This window comes from Phoxinus phoxinus (assembly GCF_949152265.1).
Source record: "Phoxinus phoxinus genome assembly, chromosome: 9".
NCBI classification, from domain to species: Eukaryota; Metazoa; Chordata; class Actinopteri; order Cypriniformes; family Leuciscidae; genus Phoxinus; species Phoxinus phoxinus.
The window spans coordinates 29,949,797-29,968,680 of NC_136884.1; positions in this window are offsets into that span (position 1 = coordinate 29,949,797).

The following is an 18,884-nucleotide window of genomic DNA, read 5'->3' on the forward strand; positions in this document are numbered from 1 at the left end:
GGACTCCTTTATTAATGGAGTATATAAACGGGCGTTTCAATATATTGGCATTAAATGCATTTTCTGAGAATTTATATTTCAAGTTTTTACTGCAAATGTCGAAATGCATGCTCTTTGGTCCATCAGTGCTTGAGTCACTAATTACATTAGAATAAAATATCTCATAATAAAATACAAAATTGACTGATTTATGAATGTATATGCATAGTTCTCATCAGTCGGAAATACAGATAAACGCTTTCATTTGTTGTATTTTTAATCCTGAAAGAAAACAGAACAACAAAAGAGCGAATCATAGGCCTACATGGAGTCTGTACGTGTTATGCTTCTTACGCTGACTTTTGGGACTCAGTTTTGAACTGGTGTCAAGGCACAATGAATGAAATGCACAAATGGTAATAAAATAGAACCCCTGAAATGAATGAGGGAGAGCTGTGTTTTATCTTCACAACATTTCATATTGTTTGGAACATGAAAATTCATAATATCAAGCCACTGAACGAACATATAGAGCCCTATTGAAATAGCATTGACAGGCGCTAATAGCTCAAGGTTTACGTTTGATTTATTTGTAACATTAAACTCGAATTATGATGTGAACCCCCCTTGTTGGATTGTGCATTATTTTTGATAGGCTATTGTTTGGAAATGTCTTGTCGTTATAGTCTCTAGATGTACGCATGATATATCATAAACAGAAGAATGTTACTTCACGCATGCCGTTATATGTCATCCATCTTATCATTATTTTGTCTTCGCTCTTCTGGTGGTTTAGCTTTCTCTTTTTTTCTGCAAATTGTATATGGTGTCGGTGTGCGATATGACCTAGTGCCCAAAACACTGTCAAAACACTCCAACGCAGCTTCCATTCTTCGCGAAAGATTCACGAGTTCACACTTACGAATGATCAGAGAGTAAAGGTTTATGCGTATTTGGCGTGCTGTCCGGGGGGGAGGGCTCCGAGCTCGGAAATTGGGCCCGAACCCAGAGTACTCCCCCCGTCTCTGGTTAGGAAGATAGCCATGCAAGTGTGAGGAGATGGGGTGGTGGAGGGATGCTGAAAACTGTCGAGGAATAAGGGTGAGTTGACTGTGAATATTTATGGGTTTTACTCATGCTGATTGAGTGGATCTGTTGATTACTGATTGATGACAGCTGGTTGGAGTGACTTGATTGCTTGATCATTAGAACGTGTTCCTCCCGAACCTTGTTAATAAAACATCATTTAATAAAAAGGCACAAAGGAAAGAAATACCTTGAAAAATATATTCAGCCCCGCCAAATCCTGGACAAAATCAGAGATGCCGATTCGCACAGGACTAATATTATCACAGAACGTCGGTGTTCGGCAAAATATGGTAGGTCATTTGCGGGGGAATTATTACTTTACAATTTACAGACATGGCCGATTCGCACGGGATTAAGATCACAGACAACCTCCGCAATTATTACAAATGACTAGAGGTCCCTAGATAATACTAATCCGTGCGAATAGGGCTTATGGCTGTGTATTATTATCCTTCTCTGAAACATTAAGCTGATCACATGAAGTAGGAATGCAAGAAAGGGAGTGATTTTGTTTTTCTTACAGATTATACAATCTACCGGTGTTGTTTAGGTTGTGCGTCACAATTACACTACCACTGTGTTTATTGTTCCTCAATAAAATTTCGACGTGACGACATTGAGACCCAACTGAAAGACTGTAAGACTGCCGGTACATCAACCACCATTCCTGATGTGCCTCCCATAACTGCCAGTAGGTCCTCAGCATAGTTGTTACGACAAAATGCCCTCATTGCCACATTACCATTCAAAAAAATGTAAGTAAACATCTGGAGATAATGACAAAATCTAGGGACGACATTACAGCAAGCCATCACCTCTATTCTGACTGCATAGACCAAGCTAACGGTGTCTATGAAGTCCAGAAACATTTTCTTTCTTCGATTGTTCCAGTCCACAGATGTGCTGGAAATGTACCTTTATCAGACCCTCTGGTCATCACATCAAAGGCTTTTTTTTTAACAAATACAAGAATTATCCATGGCAAGTATTTTTGGTGCCAATAAGGATCTATAAAATACATACTGACATCAGTTCTGAATATGTCCTAAATGGTATTGTAGTATGGTTTAATTTTCTAACATTGTATTTTTCATAAGTTGCCACATACTCAAAATGTTGCCACCAATGTGGAATCCACTACAGGTATCAAGAGTGGAAAGATGTTCCTGCACAATTTTAATGACAGTGTCATTCTTGACCTCCCTTTATGCCTACATCTTCGAAACATGCTACTGGTCAGGTTATCTTAAATAATGTACCATTACCTCTAGTAAAAGTAGTGCTTTGCAAGGTATTTTCAAGTGGATGGCATTTATTGTTTGCGTTATCTTAAATCATGGGCCCACACCCGCTGTCAGGAGAGTGGTTCAGTGTCTGTAGCTCACCATAGGGGAACAGTTTCCTCCAGCCAACACAAGGCTCCATGCCTATTTCCATTTTGAGGCACTCACAAATCACGAGTACGAATACTCTTGTGTGACATGTGGGGATCATCCACCTGTTGTCATCATGGATCTCCACAGAAAAGGAGCATTCAACATGTCATGTAAAGTGTGTTGGCATGTAGACCATATTGATGTTCTGTGCTTTGAGCATATAATACATTCTGGGTGATTTGACACTGCTTGTTTAGCCACAGCTTATACCTAATGTTTTCCATTACACAGGTTGTCTTATTAATATTTTTGCTTTCTGTGTGTTGTTAGGGAGTGACATTAAACCACCACCAAAGGATTTCAATGGACACATGAATATGGATGACTTTTGGGAGAAACTGGCCCTGCAAATGATTGGTCGTGGCTTTGTAGAAAGTAATTATCTTGCTTTTATGTGCCTCCTCTTGACATTCGGTATGTTATTTACAATCTTTTTTTTTTACATTTTGCTTTTTCCGTTGTTATTTAAGAACAGAGTGACAATCCCTTCACTGTCCGCCCCAATTACCACCTTTGGGCACCATGGATTGGAAGAAATACACGCAAGTCCAGTCAGTGCCTCAACACAGATTACCAAAAAATCCACCAACCCAAAGAAGCTGAGCTTTGCAAAATACTTGTCTCTGAAGATAGACTTAAAAATTAGCTTTATGAGAAAAAGGTCAAATTGATTTAATTTGTAATTTCTGCAACTAGCATGAAGTGTGTCTTTGGCTTAGTAGCATGCAAGTATTTTTGTTGCAACTGCATTTTGATTTGTTTTCTAGGTATCAGTGATAAGGAAACTGTGCAAGGAACGTGGTGTTGATTCCATTGGCTCAAAAAGTGACCTCCTTGAGAGGCTTTCATCTGAGATGAAATCTAGACAGACAAGTATTCGAAAAGATTTGGGGTGCCACCAAATGCTTGTGTTTTGGTATGTTTGTGACTGCCACTTTACCTTTGTAGGCCTTACACTTATATTACTGCTGCCTGACATAGATGTTTTTTTCCAGGAGGACGGGATGTAGTCATGTGCCCTTGTGGAATTGTGTACAGCATCAAATGCTGTTTGCACGCAGAGAGTCCGAGAGACTTTGCAGATGCCCTCCTCTCATGGAAACACATACCCAATGTAGTCATCTATGATTTTGCAAGGAGACTGGCCACACACACACACACACACCAATCTTCGCTAACCTTCACGCCACACGAAGCTCGTATTAAGACTTATATTATGTGTCAAGCTTATATTAATTCATTGTCTATTTCTCACCTCAAATGCTTTCTTAAACATTTTTTAGTGGATCTTTTATGTGTAAAGTTTAAGTTTACGCTAACTAACGATTAAAAGTGATACTATTGGTAAAATTAAAAAGCCCAAGTAGCCTTAAAACACATAGTAGGCATGTCTACAGCACTTATTTTAATTTCATATTAACAACACGGTCTCACCCGCTGTCTGCCGATCGACCACATTGCCTAGCACTGTGCAGTCATCTTAGCCTGCCATGTGTGCAGGATAGCTAGCTACACAGTCATATTTGCCAAACCTCAGCTCCCTTGTGAAATAAGCGATTTTTGCGTGTACAAATAAAATAAACTATAAATATAAAACCTACTTTGTGTGTGTAGCGCTTTTTGCAGTGTACCAGTCCTACTCTCAGTTGGTGTGGAGTCTCTGCTTTCCTCATAGAGCGGTAGCAATGAGCTTTCACTGAGATCTCATTTGTGGCCCTGATTTTACCTGACACTTTAAGACAAAATTACAAACACATTAAATGGCCAACATTTATACTAACGTGATTAGCCTGCTGCTGGACGGGTCGTAAAAAATAATAGCACACTGTTAGCCATACTAGTTCAGACTAGCTGAATTTACCTTCATAATTGCAGAGATAAGACGACACATAAAACTTGAAACCTTTCTCAAGTTTGCTCTGTGGCGTTGTCCTGCACATCCGTAAAATTCTTCGCACATCATTGATTGTAAATTTGGGCAACTCCAGCAAACAACGAGTAAAATTCGACGACTCTGCCATAATCCCTTTTTCCTCCGCTTTAAATCTCCACCACCGGAAACTGAAGAGCAGCCTTGCATCAAACATGGAAGTTAAGCGTGCATATAGCCTATCCCTCCCAATTCCTAATAAATTAAATCTATAAATTTCTCATAATTACATCTCTGTGCACTTTTACATGTACATTAAATGGTTTAAATAAACTTATTTTAAATCGATGCTACAATTCTATAGTACATATTTCTGTAGCTAATATGCACAATTTCTTTATTAATATATACAATTATGTAACTTTCTACTTTTACATATTCAACAACTAAATTGTGACAATGAGAAATGAACAATGACTATGGGTTTGTTGACTGTACTAACCTGCATGCCAAACCATGATGTTTCACAGATTCACCATCTCAGCATTATTGGTGGGGCCAATCCAGGGGATTGTGTGAGGAGAGTGATGCGGGAAGTAGCGACAAACATCGTGTGGAGCCACTTCAGTTTGAAGGGGAAAAGGGAGAAATTTGCCTCTGATTGACACTACTCTGTGTAAAGTCATCAAACGTGAGTCTGAAAAACCCTTTCTTAAAAAAATACACATTTTCATCATTTACTTGCCCTTATGTCATTCAAAACCGTATTACCAGAGAATGTCTAATAAGGGGAGAAGGTTCACTCTCGCTACACTTCCGGCTTCTGACTGGTTGCAGTTCCACTCTGATTCCACATGAGGGCGCTCACAGGACGAGTGCAGAATGAATGGAGGTCTATGGAGCTATACCCCTCAAAATCCACTTTTCTCAGGATAACATTTTTTTGTCTAGTAATTTGAATGTTGTATTCGAAAGGAGATACAAAGAAATTGCACATTGCTGGGTGTTAGATTTTTTAGAGTCACTTATTTGCTTTAAAAAGTCTTTTAAAATGTCAATGACGTCATACACATCGTACGACCGGAGATACTGCTTTACGGCAATCCTTCAGTCACTTTGGTGCTGTCAGAGCCCGTCTACTGGTGCTTTCCAGAGCCGTTGAAAATTAATTATTTAACGGCTCTGGTGCTTTCGTGCTCTGCACTTTCTTTTCTCTCGAGGCATCGACAACACAGCTGACACAGGTAAACACACGTGCTAGAAGAGTTTTTGCTTGAAGACATTCTGGTCCTGCTTCGGATGCCACGATGCCATCAAGCGGTATCTCTGGTCGTAATCAGTCCTTTACTGACCAATCAGCGTTCATAAGCAGAATGCTAGCGTGTTATGGGCAACAACAACTCAACCTGTAAGAAATCGAAAGGACATAAGTACTCGTTCATTCAACTTTCGACCTATAACCCATGTTGAACTTGCCAAACCTACAATCAAATCTGAGATTTCTCAACGGCAATCGGGTGAAAGAGACACATTTAGTCGTCTAGCCCCATAGACTCCCATTCATTTTGCACTCGGGCGATCGCCCCCAGTGGAACTCTGGTGGAACTACAACCAAAAATTTGGTACAATAGGACTTAATAGGGAGTGGGCAGGCTCTCCATAGACGGGCTCTGGTATTACTTTCTTGCATATAACAAGGGATCCTTTGCAGAATGTTAAGCCATTTCAAACTATAAAATCACTGTGCACCTTTTTTGTGTTGAAAATATCAGCATCTACTTTAGTGTATCAGAAAAGACAAAAAAATGTGTGTTTCAAGGACAAGGAGTCAAGTAGATAATAATCAGGGCTTGACAATAAGGACTGCACGACGCTCGGGAGAGTTGAGGGAACGGTCCCTTGCCCGATGGGGCCAGTGCTGAGGGGTGTGATATATATCGTCTATGGCAGTGGTTCTCAAAGCGTTAAATTTCACTGCTGGTTGTATCTTGTATATAACTGTACATGTGACAAATAAATCTTGAATCAAACTGAATTGCAAAACAATTTCAAACCTTTTTGCAAACTCATTTGACTGATTACTTAAAAAGAGTGATTCGTTCGTATATCTAGGACAACCAGTTCTGATTCTAAACAGCGGATATAAATCACATATGATACATATGACTTGATTGCTAAAATATTATCAGAGAAAATGATTCTCAGGTCGGTATACGTCAATCGAATTGATACAGTAATATTTTACTGGAGCGTAAAATAATTTTACCATTTAAAAATAAATTAAAAAAAAGGGATCAAGTGATGCCTCTGATAACAACTTTTGTAAGTGAAATACCTTTACCAAACTTGGAATTAAAGTATTATATTGATAAAGTGAATTTGAGCTTGAAAGATAAATAAATGGTACTTGCATAATATTTGTGATTTCTGTTTTGTTACAGATGCCGTCATGAAATCTAAGTCTGATCTTGGAGAGAAGGATGCTCAGAGAAGGATGTTTTTTCAGGTGCTACACTGAAAAAACATGTTCAGGTATTGATGTTGAATATAGGAGAATAGGGGAAAAGAATACTACAATGTTCTAAGTCAAAAGTAAAGTTTACTATTTTACTTTTCTTTTTTACTATTTTATATTGCTCAGACAATGGTTCAAGTTGATTTAAACTATGGAGGGCGAAACCTGCAAAAACAATAAATAAGTTAACACGCATAAATGCATAAATAAATCCACAAAATTCTACATAAAAAAATAAATGTGCAAATAAATACATAAATACATATTTTTTGCATAGATAAACCTAAATAATTAAATGTACAAGGAAATAAATAATTTAAAAATAAAAACAAATGTTGGGGGAAATTTAAACGAAATGCTAAACGGAACGTTTTTTTCCCTCACCCTTTTACCGTTTTTTATTTTTTTAATGTTGCTCCGTATACATTTTTCCTTGGTGCAACATGCAAATGAGAGGGTGTCAATCAAACATCAGAAGACAGTCTCAATGACACTGTTGAAAATAGTAGTAGGCTACACTATCTGCTGATTATATTTATCTTCACAGTAGATGCATACAACCCTCTACAATGCGACTAAATCACTCGCATGAGTAAATTTAACTCTGGGTGACTAAATAATGTCTATTATTAGCTAATAAATTCTTAGAACAGACAAAGCTAATTTAAAGACAGAATTTTTTTTTTCCATTCTTAAATCTAGTAATTTACAAAAAATACAAAACAATAAAAACCCATCAATGTGGCTTTTCTTTAAGGAGAACAAAGGACAATGCTCTTAACACCCCTGAAAATACAACAATACACAATTGTATTTATAAGGCCACATTTATCATTCAAACAGTCTAAAACATATAGTCTTAATTATATAGTAACACAATTATACAGTTAAGAACAGTATCATGGTATCCGTTTTACAACAGATTTCTTGGATTTACAACACAAATAAATCAACATCCCTGCTAAAAAAAAATGCAGCTCTTATGTGGTAGCCAACGTACTTAAAGTAACGGCCCAACATTTATAGCTACCAACTGGAATATATCATGTATAAGTTTCTTTCTTCTGTGGAACATAAAAGAAGATATTTTGAGTATTTTTTAATACAATTGAAGCTCATTTATGTTTTGTCTTGAAGATCCACATAGGAAACAATGTTTGGATCAGAGAAGAGGCGTGGAAGAAGATTAATTCCTCTACAAAAGATTCGCTCTATGTTAAAGAGATGGCTGTGGCACTGTGGGGGACACACACTTTAAAGAGCAGAAGTGTGTCAGGAAAGGAGTGTCCCACGAATAAACTTTCTGCAAAGCCTCCCCTGACACCCTCCAAGCTGCATGTTTTAAAGGGTAATCTATTATTTCATTCATGTACTTTATGTAACCACAGCCAATTTAGTTAAAATGGTTTTACATTAGTTGATATTTGTAATGTTTGTAAAACTGTCAATGTTTAGATATCCTTATTTATAGTAATCCATTTATACTCACCTATTGGTCAATAAAATATTTAGAACATATTTAAACACCTTCATATGTATATTTAATTTCATTGGCGTATAAAGAATAGATTACTTTACATACACTTTCTCTTTATATTAGCAATACATACAAGGAACAACTATCAGAGACAACTGTAGGCAAATATGTGACACTCTAGTTTGCCTTTCTAAATTTGACTAGTTGAAAAGTGACAAATTAATCATCTAAATGATTTCTAAATTATTTCTCTTTCAAGTCTGCTTCAGTGACTGGCTCAAAGAAAGAGAACCGGAAAAAGGAGAGAGAGAGAGAAGAGGGAGAAACAAGTGGGGTATTACATATCTCAAAAAATACAGGATGTCATAAAAAAAGAAAATCTTAATCGACTTTAATCTCGAAATATTTCGACTTTAATCTCGAAATATTTCGACAAAACCATTCACATCAGTCGCGACGCGAATTTGCGTCTCAAAATATTTCGACTTTAATCTCGAAATGGTAGAAAAAAATTGTCACTTTTTTTCCCCCACTTTTTTTTTTTTTTTTTTACTTTTTTTTTTTTTTTTTACGTTTGCGTTCAGGGCTTCCATAAAAATCAATTCACAAAACTGAATTCGATTAATTTTTTTCTGTATTTTAATTTCATTAATTCAAAACAAGAATCAAAATTAAATGAAAGCTTGCGAATCAGAATCAAATCGGGACATCTGAATCGATACGCTGCTCTAGTTAATATGTCCTGCATAGTTAACATTTTACTTTTTTTACAGGTGAAGGTCATAAGGATGACTCGTCTGAGATGGGAGAAATACCAGTCCTGGACCTGAAGGGAAGCACTATACCAAGCGCCGCACTGTGGCGGGATGAAGCCCTAATTCCAACGTGTCTGGACGACGAGGTCATTTTGACACATTTAAGACCCACCACATCAAATGGCCTTAACAAGCTAAATAGCTCAGCATACACATCAGTCAAGGTACAAGTAGCCTTCTGCAACAATTAAGCTGCAATCAATGACATAGTACGAGAAACATATTAAAACTCTGTCTACATCAAGTTCAATGTTTATGGAGAGACGACCACAGGACTGCTGGGTGAACGGCTATAATCCACTGCTGTTAAGAGCTTGGGATGCAAACATGGACACACAGTTCATTCTGAACCTCTACAGCTGTATCATGTATATTGTCTCGTACATTTCAAAAGCTGAACGCTGAACTGAGATGAGTGATTACCTAAAGAGAGTTATAAAAGACTCAAGCCATGATAACCTGTCTGAACGTGAGTGCATGAAGCAGGTCATGAACGCATATTCAAAGAACAGAGAAGTCAGTGCTCAGGAGGCAGTCGCTCGCACATGCAGTCTGAAGTTCATCATCACGTGCGGTCATATTCATACCTACTGATGACAACGCTGTAAAGATGAGTTTACCGATGAGGTGCTTGGAGTCCATGGATGATGACGTAGAGAACGTGTGGATGACAGGATTGCCAGAAAAGTACAAGGCCAGACCAAACAGACCTGAATTTGAGAACATGTGCATGGCTGAATTTGCAAGTGAATACCGCATTGTTTATGCAGGACAGAAAAAAGGTAAAAATGTTTTGTCACTTCAAATAAATATGGGACACATACAGAAAAGAACGAGGGGAAAACCGGATCAAATTTGCCCGTTTTTCACAGCAGAAAAATTATTTGGACCATTTCTAAAGCTTTACCTGCCATATCGCTAGGGTTGCTAGGGTGGCTGCTAGGGTGGTCTGGGTGGTTGCTAGGGTGTTCTTGGTGGTTGCTAAGTTGATTATATGTGGTTGCTAAGGTGTTTGACTGCTGTTGCTAAGGTGTTATGTTTGGTTGCTAAGTAGTTAGGGTGGTTGGTAGGGTGGTTAGGGTGGTTGCTAGTGTGTTCTTTCTGTGTGGTTGCTAGGCTGTGCTTGGTGGTTGCTAAGGTGTTTGACTCTTGTTGCTAAGGTGTTATGTTTGGTTGCTAATTTGTTGTTGTTGGTTGCTAGGGTGTTTTGGGGGTTTGCTATGGTATTATAATTCTAACCGGAAGTTTACATATATCTCCGCCCAGGAAGCTGTCAGCCACATGAAATCGGTATCATTCGAAAGGGTATGTTCTCACCTTTCCAATGAGTGTAAATTCATGTATGTGGTATGTTTGGTTAATGAGATATTGACCGTCAAACTTTTAACCGGAAGTGGCCATATCTCCTAAATAGAAGAATGTAATGAAGCATGGGAGGGGTTAAAATAAAGGTCCTGATGTGGCCTTTAAGATGACACTAGATGTATGTGTTTCTGAGCTTAGGGGGCGGAGCTACGGGACATAATATAATCGTGTATTCAAAAATTATCTCTATTATGTCTAGGAAAGTCGAAACGACTCGTGATTGGTGTCATTTTCGCTGAGACCTTCCTAGACCGAGATACATTTTTGAAACATGAATATATTTTGTCCCGTAGCTCCGCCCAGGAAGCTGTTAGCGACATGAACTAGGATCTATTCTAGAACTATTATCACTCGAAAGGGATTTCTCAGACCTTTCCAACGAGTGTAGTCTGACTTCTGTGGTATGTAGGGGTCAAGAGATATTGACAGTCAATTTTTAACCAAAAGGGTACTTATAGCTCCGCCCAGGAAGCTGTCAGACAGATAAAATTGATATCATTCGAAAGGGTTAGTTCTCACCTTTCCAATGAGTGTACTTGCATGCCTGTGGTATGTCTTAAATCAGTAGAAATATTATGTTAGGTGATTTTAAGGGGCCTTTTTTAACTGAACGTTGTAATTTTTGTTTATTTACTATTCATAAAATTTTTATTTTTTGGGAAATTCTGCTAGAGTCACATGAGTACTGTTATCCCAGTCCTAAATCAGTAGTTTAAATCTGAAGTAGAAAGTTCTGTGATTTTTAAGGGGCCTTTTTTGATTAAAAGTTGTAAATGTTCAGTAATTGTACATTATTAAATCATTTTTAATTGAAATTTATTATCATATGTGTAATTATGAATTTTTGGAACATTAATATTCACTGTATGATCATTAAAACCTAATAAAAAAATAAAAAAATGCATATTTTCTGGTTAAACTGAACTGTCAGTTACTAGTGTGGGAACTGGCAGTTGTTTTATTTTGTTGTTTACAAACATCGTCTAGTTCAGCAAGGTCATAGACTGCAGCTGTCAGTTGGTGTGAGGAGAGTGAATAGAGAGGTTGGCTTGATTTTTTCAGTAGAAATTTGAGAAATCTGAGTAAATTACAGAGATGGCACTGCTTTTTGACATTGGGAGAGCTAATGCAGACAACATTTTGTCTGCTTTTTCACAGTTTCCAGGAATTGAGGAGTTTCTTCGTGATGAAGAGCTTAAAATCCCCATTCACTGTACTAGTGTTGATGGTGAAAGTGTATATTTCACATATGATATTGATGGAGTTGTTGTACAGCTGAAGGAGTTGTCTGGTGTGTGTGGGCGTGTTCATTATCTGTTCCTGCCGCAATTTCATCCACATATGATGAATGAACATTTTGAAATTTTGAGAAAGCACTTCAAACTGAGCAACCTAACCCAAAAATATGCAAGTGCACTGCACAATTGCACTGGTTGGACGCTGGGCCATGTTGAGGGTGGTTATTTCATGAACATTTTTTGTTGTTCCACCAATCAATGGGACAATAGACGATATGTTCGTGGATAAATATGTAGCAAAATGTAAGACTGCTGAGATATTAAATGCAGTGTTAGATGAGTTCAAGTCCGCACTGCGTGCAATGGCTCCTCGTAACATGGATCGTCCATCCATAATGAAGGCCAATTTTCATGACCAGGGTTTCTTGTTTAGTCTATTGCAAATGTGCATTAGCAAGGTAACTGAAGGGTTAAACATCAAGGTGATGTTTACACTGTCCAAGTTTGGACAGAAAGATGATGATGTGCTGGATTTGAGTACATTTGTGGATGTTGAGTGCATTATGTCTGTGTCTGTGCACACTGCATGTACGGTCCACTCAAAAGACCCGAGGATCCATCTATTGTGGTCGAGGTATGGTGTTCAGGAGGTTGTGGGGTATAGAGGGAGTTTGTTTACAGCTCTCTCTATGAATGAAACGGCCAATTTCTCCTCAAACCTTGATCACCGTGATCTAGATATCTCAAGGGCACTTCGGGAGATTTTTAGAGAGCGTGATCTTGGGTACAGCCTCACGTTTGTCCAAATATGTGCTAACACACCGCACAACAGACTACAAAAAGTCAGTTTACATCCAGTGAGTGGGTGCTTGGTCACCTGTGGTGCATGTCACCCAAGACACCGGAGAACAATGAGGACGAGGGCAGACACATATCTGACTTACATGTCAGATATGTGTCTGAAGTTTGGGTCGACAGTGAGGGCTCGTATTGAGCAAGTTGGGCTCTTTGAGGAAGGTCAAATTGATCATGTGATTGATGCTGAGTCCAGTTTTAATGAAGAGAACTTGGTCAGTTTGCTGAGGGACAAGCCTATGCTTGTTCCGTTTACCGATGTCAGTGCTGATGGTGGGGCCATTCACACTGTGAAGAATGTGGCACAGCACATGGTGGCCAGTCTAAGATCCCTTTTTGAGGGAAATTGCGATAAAGGAGGTTATGGCCAGTCCTGGGCTGCCTTTCAGTTGGAGTTAGGGCTGGAGGAACTGTTTTTCGGCCACCCATTCTGCTCATGGGACCATCAGTACAGTGTTAGCCTGGGAACTAGCTCAAACCAGAGCAAAAGTCTGACCTACCAGCGGGGATTTGCTGCTCTAGCCCCACCCAGCAGTGCCAGTGCTGGTCTTGTTCCACCTCCACCTAGATACTGGACGTCGAATGAGACTCAGCAGAGTCGTATCGAACGTCTGTTTAAGTTTTCAGACACTGTCAATGCTGGAATGAGTGTGGTTGGGGCAGAGCTGGTCGTGCTACTGCTGTGTGATCTGTACGATCGCAATGATCGAATCCCCATTGCGGCCCTGCAGAACAGTATCTGCCCGGGGACACTGAAGGGGTCCATGTCCATCCAGGGTCTAAGTGAGACTCTGGAAGGTGAGGCCTCCTTTGTTTATCCCCATACTTTCAGCAGGGCTAAGGATATGGTGTCTCAAGCAGGACATGACGTAAAGTCCTGCTTGCTGACAGGATTGCGTGGACACTGCGTTCGCTTTTTCCCAGCCTTAAAGTTCTATAGTGTCAGTAAAAATAAAAAAGTGACCTGGAACTTTAAGGATTTCTGGGAAATCCACGACATTAGCGAAGAACCATCCGTGGAGGCTAGGGCAGTGAGCCTGGTGGGAGATGTGTGTCTCGAATTGGAGAAAAGGGGACTTTGCTTCTTTCGAAACACATGATATAGATGAGCAGCTGAAGTCCACAAGATTTCAGACATATAAATAATTTTATGTATTCTCGTCAAAAAAACTACCAGGAACTGTACAATATTGTAAACGAAAACTGTAAGAAATAAAACATAACGAGGCTATAGAACAGGGTTAGGGCAATACATTATTATGAGCAATGCAAAAAAAGAACTGGGTAAGACAATTAACCTTTATGTGCTAAAATAAATAAAAACTATCTAGGATTATTAACATGGCCTTTATAAAGGCAGATAAACCTTCTAAAGTAAAGAACAATAATGAGGGTTAATAAATATAGTACAATAATTTATGTCAATTTCCATGACCTTTATGAAGGCAAATAAACCTTCTGAAATAAACAACAGCCATTTAATGTTTTAAAATAAAGAGCAATTATTTATGACAATTTCAATGACCAAATACACATTTATAAACAGGGGTGCACATAACTGGTACGCAGGTACGCATGCGCGACAAAAATCAGGAATGCGTAATGCCACTTGTGTTACTACGCGCCTTTGCGTACTGTCGCCAAAATGCAACCTAGGCAGTGTTAATTTAATTTTTTCACAGATGAAAACGAGACGATAACTAAATAAAAACCTTGTTTTAAATGACGACCACTATGACGAATAAAAACTAGACGGAAATGTAAGGGAGGGAAGATTGGGGAAGTGATCCAGTCAGAACTGATTTGCGTTTGTGGAAGATGCGCACATTTGAATTGTAACGTGCTGATCTACCGAGTCGGCATGCATGTCTCAAATCGTTAAAAAATGTAAACGTCTGGGAGAAAGAGAAGAGCAGACATATGGATAGATCTGAATAAGAGTGACGACGCGAAAGACAGCTTTATTCGGTATGTTTTTCTGTGCGAACACACACACACACACACACGACCCGAAGCGTGCAGCCCCGCACATAGACACAGCGCGCTGCGCGCAAGGACTGAATTGAGCTCTCTTTCGCGTCTGAATGGACAAATACACACACAACATTATGTCTAAATGTCCGTTTTGGAGAGTATTCACGTAAACACAGTCGGTTATGTCTTTACAGAACATACAGTGCATCAGTGCACACTCTTAAAGTGACAGTGCGTAATAAACCTAATGCCTTCTGTACACTTAATATTGATCAAACAACAAAATAAAAAGAGAAAATTCACTGCTCTTTAATATCTTTAATAAGGATTAATTATATTTAATTTATACAAATAAATATATCTGAACCATCAAATAACACTTCAAATAATTTATCCATCAAATAAACACTTCAAAAAATCTATCATTTTAGGTCGTTCTTTTCACGCTGATGTAAATTTAAGTGTTCGTTTATTTATTTGTTATAAGTTAGGTTTTAGTTAGTTATTTTATGCTATAAAAACGGAAATGTGACGTCATGATTGACAGCTGTGGCCACGCTACATATGGGGTGAGTACCAAACACCATCTCCTGGTCCTCATCTGAGTAACTCACTGAAAAAGTTATGTGCACCCCTGTTTATAAATATAAAAGTATCGGCATGACATTTATGAGGGATTATAACAAATATTTATGACAAATAAAATGTTCTCAAACAAAGAAAAATATTTAAATGTTAAGAGTAGCTAAATGCTAAAATAAAGAGTAATTATTTAGGACAGTTTCCATGACCTTTATAAAGGCAGATAAACATTATAAAGTAAAGATCAATCATTTAGGACTATTTACATGATCTTTATTAAACACAAATAAAAGTTCCTCTTCTCTTCCTCAGTGTTTCCCTCTGCTGTGTCACAGAAGAAGAAGAAGCTTCCCACCCACATTGACTGCATGTTTAATCTTTTCGATTGGGGTTTTCCCTTTGCTCCTGGGCTAAAACCTGCTGCCTTCCTCTTCCTCCACAGTTGTTCTGCTCAAGGATGTTCCTGGAGCTGCCGGTGGAGCAGAGAGGAGGTTGTTGCCCACGTCGTGTGGCCTGACCTGACATGTTATTACATGTTATAGTCTTGACAAGATATTATTACAAATGTTTATTCATTAAAAAATTAATAGTTACTCACGAAAATGTTTATTCATATTCTATGCGGTGGTCAGTTCACAGCAGTGACATAAATTAACATTTTTATTAAGGTCAATATTTGCCTCCTGAAATTGATTGCCAGGGGCATTTTTACCTATATACGGGCAGTTTTTTCAAACTTATTAGATGTATGCATCACCGTTTATGTTTTATGTTCTATTAGAATAATAACAGTTTAGGGCATATACCAGTCAAATGCAATCATTATCAACAAAATCCTTCTTCGCAGTGAAGAGGAGACATAGAAGCGGCATCAGGAGCGGCAATAATATATTTATTTTGCATAAATAATGCTGAGTTTTGTTTTAATTCAATATTTAAATATGAAATGATTTACAATTTGAAATTTAAAATTAAAGGACATTTTAAATATGAAACTAAAACCACCAGTAGGTGGCAACAAGTCACTGTCTTAATAAGTGAGTTGAAGGAGTCATTAATTCAGCCGATGACTGAGGTCATCCCTGGACGCCTAACCATCCTGCCACCCACAATTAACTGATCACCCCAATGAGTTCCAAGATGGCATGGGTTTGGTACGAATCAAAGGAAAACCTGACTTCTTCCTCACCTTCACTTGCAACCCGAACTGGCCTGAAATCACAGGGTCACTTTTTGAGGGTCAACAGACCAACAGAGACCAGACATCATCGAGTATTTCACATGTAGGTGGAAGCACTGCTCACAGACCTCCTCAAGCGTGTCATCTTGGGTCACATTGATGCATATGTGATAGTGAAGGAAACACAAAAGAGGCATCTTCCACATATACACTCGCGACAAACCCAGGACCGCCAGCGATATTGACCACGTGGTGTCTGCAGAGGTTCCTGACAAAAACACAGATATGGAACTACATCGTATGGTAACATGGACTGTGAATCATGTGTGATGTGGACAATTGAACAGTGTCAGCCCCTGCATTGTAGACGGAGTGAATGAATATATGACAAAGAATTTTCCAGGAGAAGAGCATGTTTACAGACACTGCAGAATCTGAGGCAGCTAGCATACTAATCCAAATAAGTGACAAAATAACGCAAACATTTTCCTATTTACATGTTGTGATTTGTATAGTCACAGAGTGTACAAAAAACAAAGTCACATGAGACAGACATATTTTAACCGTATAAATACTGGGAACTATATTCTCTGAAGGCGAAGCACTGCTACTTGGGCAGAGTGATAATCGCAGCACCTGAGACGCGCCGTGGTGAGGAGCAGAGAGTTCATTTTAACAGTAGCTACAGTTGAAGTAACAAGTAAGACCACGGCAAACCAAATCATGTCACTTAAAGGAACACTCCGACTTTTTGTGACTTTAGCCTTTTCACCTTATCCCCCAGAGTTAGATAAGTCCATACATACCTTTTTCATCTCCGTGCGTATACAAATCACAACATGTAAATAGGAAAATGTTTGCATTATTTTGGTCACTTATTTGGATTAGTATGCTAGCTGCAACCATTTACATCCAGTCTTTGTGCTAAGCTAGGCTAGCGGTGGCTGCGTCAAACAGACTTATAGGACGCACGGAGATGAAAAAAGTATGTATGGACTTATCTAACTCTGGGGGATAAAGTGAATAGGCTAAAGTCCCAAAAAGTCGGAGTGTTCCTTTAAGTGAAACATTGCGGGAGTTTTATGCCTCTGTTCAGTCTACCGCTGGACGCGAATACAGTGTTGCAAGTTTGATGTGTCTCAGAGCAGGTATAAACCGTCACATTACAAAATACAACATCATAAGTGATAAAGACTTTAAGTCAAGCAATGCCATCTTTAAATCAGTTTTAAAGCGCTACAGGAAAAATGGAAAAGACACCAGCGTTCATCATCCGCGTATTACTTGGAGAAAATTAGAAATGCACCTGCACTCTCCCCTTTCACACCCACAGGACTTGTAAAAAAAGTTTGGTTTGACATACAGCTGAGTTTTGCACGGAGGGAAAGAGAAGGAAACCGTAACCTATTAAAAGAGTCTTTCGTTCTCCGGCAAGACGAGAATGGGAAAGAGTACCTGACCCTGGCGCATAACCCAGAGACAAAAAAACACAAGGATCCCACTGCATCGGATACGGGGAAAACAGTTGTAAGGGAAAAAAAGCTGCGGCGACCCACTTTGTCCCATGGACAGCCTAAAAAAAATATCTGTCAAAGTGTCCAGAAAATGCCGGTGCTTTCTATATGCATCCGAGACGCATCCCTCTGTGCAAACTCGAGAGCACCGACGTGTGTGGTTCACCAGGGAGCCGATGGGGCTCAACTACCTTGGCAATATGCTAAAAAGTATTTGTTAAGAGGTTGGTAATAGATATTTCGTTTTTGCCCATGAATTTAAAATGTGCTTTTATATTATTTTCCAAATCTAAATTGTATACATTAAATTCTAGTTGTTCAGGTGGAAGGTATCTCACAAATGTACACAAAGCATAGTTTGCGGAGCACTGCCGTTGGACGACTCTCTGATGCAGGACTAGAAAGTCGCCAGATCATGTCAGTGACAGGCCACCGATGTGAGTTTGCGGTCATATTGGGCCCCATCTTTGTCAGAGAGGAGGGCATGGAGACGCCGGTTTTATTTCACACTCTACATAATTCATTTAAATAAATGACATGATTAGTTCAAATAAAGATTGCCCTGTAGACTTTAAAGAAGAGGTAACTTGCGCACACATCTCTCTCTCTCTCTCTCTCTCTCTCTCTGTTCCTTCTCTTTCAGTTCTCTGTCTCTTTTAATAATGAATTTAAATAAATGTGATAATTCATTCAAATAAAAGCAATCCGATGGCTCTACTTTAATTAAAGCGGACGGAGTGCTAGAACTAACGAGCCGTAACTTAAGAAAATAACCATAATTTTTACCCGTCTGTTAAAAAATGACACAGTTACAGCTTTAACTTGTTAAATAACCAAGGTATCCACGGCTTGCCATGCATTAAAGGATTTTAATGCACGACGTAGATGCAACCACCCTCCGTATAAGACCCTAATACTTGAGAGCGGCACATATGAGATGTTTCTGCGTATTTCTCCCTCATATCTGCTTCAAGGTCTTAATAAATTGTGGCATT